This window comes from Myotis brandtii, unplaced genomic scaffold (genome assembly GCF_000412655.1).
Source record: "Myotis brandtii unplaced genomic scaffold, ASM41265v1 scaffold200, whole genome shotgun sequence".
Lineage (NCBI taxonomy): Eukaryota > Metazoa > Chordata > Mammalia > Chiroptera > Vespertilionidae > Myotis > Myotis brandtii.
This window is the reverse complement of record NW_005357453.1, coordinates 289,537-298,013: the sequence shown is the minus strand read 5'-3', so window position 1 is coordinate 298,013 and position 8,477 is coordinate 289,537. Positions and strand designations below refer to the sequence as shown.

The 8,477-nt window shown below is 44.9% G+C and overlaps 1 pseudogene; it reads right to left on the bottom strand.

Moving 5' to 3' along the window:
- Nucleotides 1-1,255: 1,255 nt before the first annotated feature.
- Nucleotides 1,256-6,877, bottom strand: LOC102255884 (annotated as a pseudogene).
- Nucleotides 6,878-8,477: the final 1,600 nt, after the last annotated feature.

Genomic DNA, 8,477 nt, shown 5'->3' with positions numbered 1-8,477 from the left:
GGTTGGTAGAACATTGAACCCTAAGATAAGCAAGGAAATGATAAGAAAATACCCAGTCACTCAAATGAGTTTAAGTCCACAGGCCAAGGTGAATAACATCCTACTACGCAGAGGAAGGTGTGGGCAAGGGGTGCTGGAGGATTTGGGGGGTTGGGGGGGAGGAGGTTGTGGTTGGAGAACAGAAATATGCTCCGTTTTTTAAAAAATAGGGAATGGGTGCATTAGGAAAAGGTGAAAATTATCAAGACCTGGCAATAACTTTTTATAAATATGTAGACTTTTATTAGGGCCAGCATTTTCATAATAATAAAGATCTCTCTAAAACAAATAGATATCCCAAAAATCTTTGTTAAGTAGTGATTGAAAATGAAGTAAAAATTAGTAAATTAACTATAAATGAACACATTTCAACATATAAACCAAGCCTTTGAAAGTTAGTTACTAGTGATTAACATGAAAACCATAATTAATACAGTTGATACTGTACTTTCCCAAAGTAAAGAAATATACTTAACTAATACTTTTATGAACCACTTTTGATATTACAAAATAAATTTTACTGAGCAAAAAATGTGTTTAAAAAATTTCAGAAAAGCCCAGCTGGCATGGCTCAGTGGTTGAGTGTCAACCTATGAACCTTGAGGTCACGGTTTGATTCCAGGTCAGGGCACATGCCCAGGTTGTGGGCTCAATCCCCAGTGTGGGGCCTGCAGAAGGCAGCCAATCAATGATTCACTCTCATCATTGATGTTTCTATCTCTCCCTCTCCCTTCCTCTCTGAAATCAATAAATACATATATATTTTAAATCTCTGAAAAAAAACAGACATGAAAGAGAAGATATAGAGATAGAGATAGAGATAGAGGTAGAGATATAGAACTAGTGTTAAAACATTGCCATAGGTGTGGAAATGTAACATCATCATTTGAATATAATAAAATGTTAAAAAAGCAAAGAATTGTCAAAATACAGAAGAAGAGTTATTCTGAAACAAATTTTAAAAATCAAGATCATGAAGTAGTGGCAACTATTTCTAACGTGTTCCAGATACTGAAATACTGTGGGGGGAATGAACAGAGATATCTCCTGAAGTGGCGGTGACAAAGGACAGGGATGGCTTTCAAAAATGCAAGGGACACAGCTAATTAATGTACCACCTCCTTCACATAAAATGAGAATCTCTTGGGAGGATCGAAGCCCCTTTGCAGACATATCTTAGAGCTGTTAACAAAATGCTTCACATATCAGTAGAAAACTACATCAACGCTGAAAATGATGTGGGAATCAGAAGCATATTCAACTGTGACACGTGGTAGTTGACATTTTCCCAAATAGCCACCGTGAGTCTGAGATCCTCAAGACACTGATGTCTCCAGGTGCATGACTGTCTGAACTCTCATTTCACCAATGAGCATGAACTCTGCTGGGTGCTCTAGATTCTGGGTGGAGAACACCAATTAGTTTTTCGCAGCCTAATTTGACATGGGCATCAAGTGCCCTTTTAAATGTGTCACCCCACAGAGCTGGCCCACCTGGTTTAATTTGGGAAAAGAACCAGTTCATAGACTCTTTTTGGAGAGTTTTCTCTTTTGCACCACAGTCCTGCATAAGTAACCTCAGAACTCTTGTCTATCCACGAGAGCCAAATTTAGAATGAGAAATTGTTCTTGGCATTCCTTATATTTATCCAAGCCTTTCTAAACTTCAGTTCATTGAGCAAAGCTTGTAAACATGAAACACCTTATTCATTCTGCCTTCAAATTCTGTACTCCAGAATTCAACCAATTCAGAGTGAGCTGTTCGAAGATAAATGTTTTTCTTAATGTTTTCCAGAAACTCATTTATCTTTGATGGTTTACGGCAACAAATATGAAATTCATAAACTGTTTCATCATATTTTCCAAGGCCCCTCCAGAGCAAAAGATAAGTACATCAGAGGGGCATGTGGTTGCATGGGTGGACCCCTTAGCGGATGAGCGTGGTGTGGCTTCAGGTGCCCAGAAGGGCAGCCAGTAGGTGGTCTTTCTGGGACTCCCCCTTTTTTAAAAAATAGTTTTTATTGATTTCAGAGAAGGAGGAGAGAGAGAGAAAAACATCAACGATGAGAGAGAATCATTGATCAGCTGCTACCTGCATGCCCCCCACTGGGGACTGAGCCTGCCACCTGGGCATGTGCCCTTGACTGAAATCAAACCTGGGACCCTTCAGTCCACAGGCAATGCTCTATCCACTGAGCCAAACCAGCCAGGACTAGGATTCCTCTTTTGATAGCCTCCCTACTTCAAACCAAGACCTGGCCAATTTTTAAAAGATAATGATTATCAAGGTAAGTATTAAACATAAATATTTGTGCCAACATGATTCTTATGAAACAAGCGTTCCCAAACTAATCTTGTTTCCATGTTGAGAAGTTATCAGGGGAAGGCAATGTTTTCCTTGGTCCAGATTCCAAGAAGACATTGTCAAACTATCTCTATGGATAACATGGGTAAACATGGACTGGTTGACAGTGAAGTAAAGTTTTCTTAACTAGTTGAATGGCTGGATAAATATGCAGCTGATAAACTTGATTCTGTCCCCTGGAAAGTAGTGTGGTGATGGGGGGTGTTCTTCTTGCAAAAACCATATATTTGGCACATTTTTAATGAGTCATATGGGTACAAAGAAATCAGATACGTGATTTGTTGTTGTTGTTAATCCTCATCCAAGGATATTTCCCCATTTACTTTTAGAGAGAGTGGAAGGGAAGGGGAGAGAGAGAGAGAAGCATCAATATGAGAGAGATACATCCACTTGTTACCTTCTGCTCACACCCCAACCAAGGCTGGGAATTGAGCCTGCAACCGTGGTACATGCCCTTGACTAGAATCGAACCTGGGACCCTTCAGTCCTTGGGCCAATACTTTATCCACTGCGTCAAACCAGCTAGGGCTGATATGTGATATTTTGATGTAATTGCTTTGAAGATATTTTGACAGCCCTGTAAAATGATCTAATTTGAAGAAATTTTTCTAAAGTGCCAATTAACATAATTATGTATATGCTCACTTCCTGATCAGCCCATTTCTGAGTGAATTTTAGAGGTGCAGGAAGGTCAAACCCAGTGATAGGCTGAAGCCTTGAGTTGAGTTGTTCTCTGTTGACCTTGTTAGGAAATAAAAAAAGGTTTTTACAATTTGATGCACCCATTTCAATATGAACAAATCAAAACAGTCACAGCAAAATTCTTTTCCAGACCTGGTTTTCATACATTCACCTGCATCACAGGTTTTGGAACTCAGCAATAAGGATAGATCTCTTCAGCACACCATGGGAAGATGACTTTCCAAGCTGGTACTAATTCATTGTGCTTCTAATATTTTTGAGGACAAAGAGATGGAGGGATAGCTGTGTGCTGGCTTTAGAGTCAATATTTGATTGATCTCAACCAAGCAAGACAGTGCCTTCTTGCCTACAAGTCAGGACTGCATATCATACCAGGTTATTTGGTTGTAAGCAATAGAAATAGACCCTGGCTAACCGAAGTAAGAAAGGGTTTTATAGAAAGGATACTGGATAGTGTTTGCAATAGCAGAAAAGACATCCAGGTCTTAGGAAGACCCAGAATCAGAGCAGCTGCAGGGATGTCAGTAGATGAAGCCAAATACTATTTCTGTAGAGAGGTGCCATCGACAGCCCCAGTTCCACCAGCCATCTGCCCAGGTTCCCTCGGCATCTCTGCCTAAGTTTCAAGGCTTGTCTCATGTGCCCTCCCCTGTGACCAGGGATGCTGGGGTCATATGACAGACAACCCAGCCACAAGGATGGAAGAGGGCAACTTCTCCAAGGGAAAAAGAAGGGACCGTTACCAAAAGAAAGGGACAATATGCTAGGAAAGCAAGAAAAAAGTAGATCCACTAGAGACCTGAACTTTAGTCAAACACTCATTTTTTAAAATACTTCACCTGTTTCCTGTAAATAAGGAGTTTAGTTGACTACAAGCTCAACAGGAATGTCTACAGAGCCTGGGTGGTCCCAGCCTCAGTAAGACTGTCGTACTACCTGTACCTTCAACCTGGTCCCCGTTCTGCCCCTGAGTGGCCCTCCCTCTCAACCTTCTCCAGCTCTAGGAATGGTAGCTGCTTCTTGCAGTTACTAGTGATGCATTATCTCACATTTGCCTTTTTGTTCCTTCTCTCCTTCTACAACAATATAAGAAGCTCCTGTATTAATTCCCCTCCACTGGGTGGGTTGAGAGTGTTTTCCTTTCAGGGTCCTGACTGATGCAAATGCTAAAAATCCAGGTGACATCTACAGCAGGTGGTGAGGGAGTTTGACACTCTGTCATACTCGGAATGTGTGTCTTGTATGAAGGAAGATGTAGGGACTGTTATAACATAGGGAAAGATGAAGAGCTTTCACCTGAAAAAGGCATTATACTTATCCTGTGTTGTTCCAGAGGGTAGAACTATGATTAGCGAGAGAAGTTTCAAGGAAGCAGATTTTAGCTCACAATAAGGAATGGTCCTCTCACCACTTGAACTGCCCACAGTGAAATGCCCTGGGCAACTTTTGTTGGGAGTTAGTCAAGCAGAGGATTGGTTTCCATCCATCAGAGACCCTGGAGAGGTGCCCACCACAGTGACATGCTGGGCCTCTTGAGGCCACCAAATCCCCCTGAAGAATCTATAAGCTTTAAAGATCTGGTCATTTTCTATTGGACCTCAAGGATAAATCGGGGATGCTTAGGGACCTGCAGTAAACAGTAACAACTATTCTCTAAGATTTATCTTGGTCCCCAGAGTAATTTTAAAATAATGACCCTTCCTCTAAGAGGGACGAAATCCAACTTCCCACCATTCTACACCCCGCTGAAAGCTGACACTCATTAGGAGGATGATTCTCTTCCTTTGCTTCCCCCTCTCCCTCCACTGGGTCCACTCTGTGCCCAGAGGACATTCAAAGGAGCCAAAGATGACCATGAATGGAATTAAAGGATTCTAGTGTTCTGAAGAGAGTTGCTCAACCTTGTGACTCTTGTCTGATGGATCCAAGTCTCTGAATCCTTCTATGGCAGGCTGAGGCTTCCCACATCATCCCTGGATTCACAAGAGATGGGCCTACAGTTACATGGGAACCAGACAAGACATCAACGGCTTAATGAGATTATCTTCCTGTCACTTTGAAAATCCCACCACCCTTTTAATTCCTGCTACAGCTGTCAACAACTGGTGCACATCTGTACAGCACACCCTTCTGATGTTTGGGGCACACATGATCAGTCTCAAAACATCTGTTCTCCATCTACCAGTTTTCCTTTTCCTAGAACAAAACTGCCTTTGATCGATCACATTATGGCAGTTTGGGGTTAGGCGGGGAGAAAGCCATTTCCTCTTGAGCCCTGTTAAGCCAAATATAGTGACATGAAATTCTAACCTCTAATATGCTCAGGAAAGGGTAACTTCTGGCACACTGAAAGAAGCATTCTCTGACATTTTCCAATGGGAACGTGGAGGACAGAGGAAACAGAATGATTTACCCATGGTCGCAGGACCAGATATTAAACTGGAGTCCGGGGACCTAGTCCTAGTCTCACTCAACACAATCTTATTGCTCCCAGTGATCCTCCATTACAAGAGAGAAAACCATGGAATTACTAGTAAGTGTCTCCGTGGCTCCGCCTAGCTTCTAAGCAAGTGAAGGTCAAAGCAGGGCATCAGTAACCTGGAGGTGCACCTTTTGCCAATACAACTGCTGTGAATGGTTTTACTTCCCATTCTGTTTCCCCTGAATTTGTCCCCTTATTCTTTCCATTTGTCTCATGTCATGGGGTGATTGCCCAGACACAGGGAAAAACACCCAAGAAGTAGTGGGCAGAGCCTGCCATGCATATCAGCAACCGCACAACCACCATGGTTGAGGGACACTAGGGTGCAAAACACCTTAAAACACATACATGCTTGCATGTCCAAAAGTCCAACAAGGGCAAAGAATAATTTTGATTTGAACACCATCCTCTTCCTCAAGCCTCTGGGTTATCCTCCTCCTTCTGCCCCCACTTCAGGCCTCTATGGCCATGTTCTCCCAATGAAAAAACTGTTGGTTAGTCCCTGGACTGAAGGAGCAAGGCTGGGTGGAAGGTGATGCTAAAAGTGAAGCAAAGGGCAGGAACATAGAGTATCTCGGTGTGGTGGGAGGTGAGAGGTGGGGAGTGGGGGGACAGGGCGTTCTCCCATGGATGGGCCCACCTATGGATCTACGCGGGTCTCCCAGCTCAGGTGATGCTCATGCAGCTCTGCTCTCTGTTTCTTCTTCCTCTGACCCCTCTCTCACCACCCCTGCTATTGTTCCCCTCCTTGTCCCATTATGTTCCTCAGCCCTCTCTCTGCCCATCCCCTCCAGTCTGAGGCAGCCACCTGGGGACCCTGCTGTCCAATAATTAGCCAGAGCAGCTGCTCAATCAAACAAGCTCCAGAGATCTGCAGCTGGGAGAGCTGAGTCCTGCCTGGAGGAGGGGGAAGCCAGGGAGGCCCACCGAGCCTTCTCAGGTGGCCAGATGACACTTAATTAGGCCCTCTGCTCTGGAGGCCTCACCAGATGGGCAAATGCCTGACGCCTTAGGAGCCAGCAAGACGCTGCGGGGACTCCCAGTGTGTGCTTTCCTTTCCAGCTGCCTCTGGGGCTGTGGGGGAGGGCAGTTAGAATAGTAATTGGCGCCAGCCTCCGGTCAAAGGGACTCGCTTTTCCCTGCCAGGAGGGGTGATGCTCTTCTGGGCACCTCCCCCCCCACCACCACCACCACTCACCCTCTCAGCAGCTGGGGTCTGCGGTGTTGATTGAAAATACTAGGTTTTGGATTCACACCAGAGATGTTGGCACTGGGGACATTTTCCTCCATCTAAACAATGCACACCATGAATACACAAAAGGCAGGATTCAACCAGAAGAGAGACATGAAGAAAATGCCCGGGTTTCCTTCCTTCTGTCTCCCCAGCCTGCAAAACTGAGCTGGAAACGGAGTGGCAGAGGGAGGGTGAAGCCGTTAATGATTTAATTTTGACAGATGGCTGGTTCTGGGCAAGGAGAAGTCAGGAGTCAGCCAGCAGGAGAGGGGAGCGCTGCAGAAGGTGCGGGGTTGGTACTTCAGAGCGCGGCCGGTGCATGCAAGAGAGAACTGCCCTGTGGGTTCTCCCAACCACCCCCTCCATATGCCCAGATCTGCAAGATGGAAGGCCATCAAAGGCCAGGCAGGGAAGCAGACCTTACGGCTCCCTCCTCTCCTAAAGGGCTGGTCTCCCGTCACCCCACCGAGCATCATTGGAAATATTGATAATGAGGGCTACCAACATTGAAGGGGAAATGCAAGAAGCAGAGCTAAGAATGGGCCACATGACCTCTTCGCCCTTCCCTCGTCCTGACCTCCCCAACACTGTCCTTGCTGACAAAGAACACCTTTGCCTTTTGATGAAGAGGCTGGCATCTGCGGTATTCAAATCCTTATTATAGAAGCGTAAAGGTCGGAGGAACACAAGAAACCTCTCCTGCCTGCCACCACAGATTCGTGACACCCTAGAAGCGTCCATACGGACTCAGAGGAACAGCGTGTGTCTCATCCGGTGGTTTCCTCTTTTACTGTTGGAAAGTGAACTCGCATCAGAATTGGTTTTGCCTTATCATCACCCGCTAGCCCAGTGGTAATTGTTTTGTAACTATTATATGCAGAGAAGCTTCCCGAATAAAATGTAATAAAGCTGAGGCAACAAGAACACAAATCATGTACTATAATCTTCCTTATTTACCCTTGTTATTAATGTCCCTTGTTTGTGGGACCGATTTGTGCACGGGGCAGGCTGTGTATGATTACATTTTTGGCCAGCAGAGGACCAGGCTGGCGGCAGGGTGTCTTTGAGCAATCTCAGCTCTCTGTGGTTTCTGGAGTATAACATATTTTCTGCAGGTTTTGGCTGATACGGTGGACATTAATTGTTAATTCTCCTCCAAAAGCCATCTGCTAAAACGCAGACTGCCTGGAAACCTGGGGAAACAGCGCCATCTAGCAGCCCTTGCTCTAAGTGCTTCTACGCTGGGCTTACTGTATTGTTGCCTGGGACCAGTGGTGGGAAAGGCCCACCGTTCTTTTCAGGTTGACCAAGTTGGAAACATGCTCTCCATAAATTCCCCTCAGTCATCAATGAGCACAAGCGCTTTGCAACAGCGTGGAGTCCATTTTTCTTCAGAAAGGTAGCTCAGCTTAATGTTCTGGATGAATAAATAAGGTTTCCTACAATAGCATTAGCATAGAGCACTTTATCCATAAGACGCTTTGTAGCTACACATTCAGAAGATGAGAAAACAGAGGCCATGGAGGAAAGGTACGTGTTCAAGGTCACACAGCTAGCTCGTGACTGAGTCAGGCTCAGAAACCAGAACCGATCCCCCTGTTCACAGAATGGGAGCTACCCTTTTTCAAAGGCTAGGTGGAGAAGCAGGTAGAGACA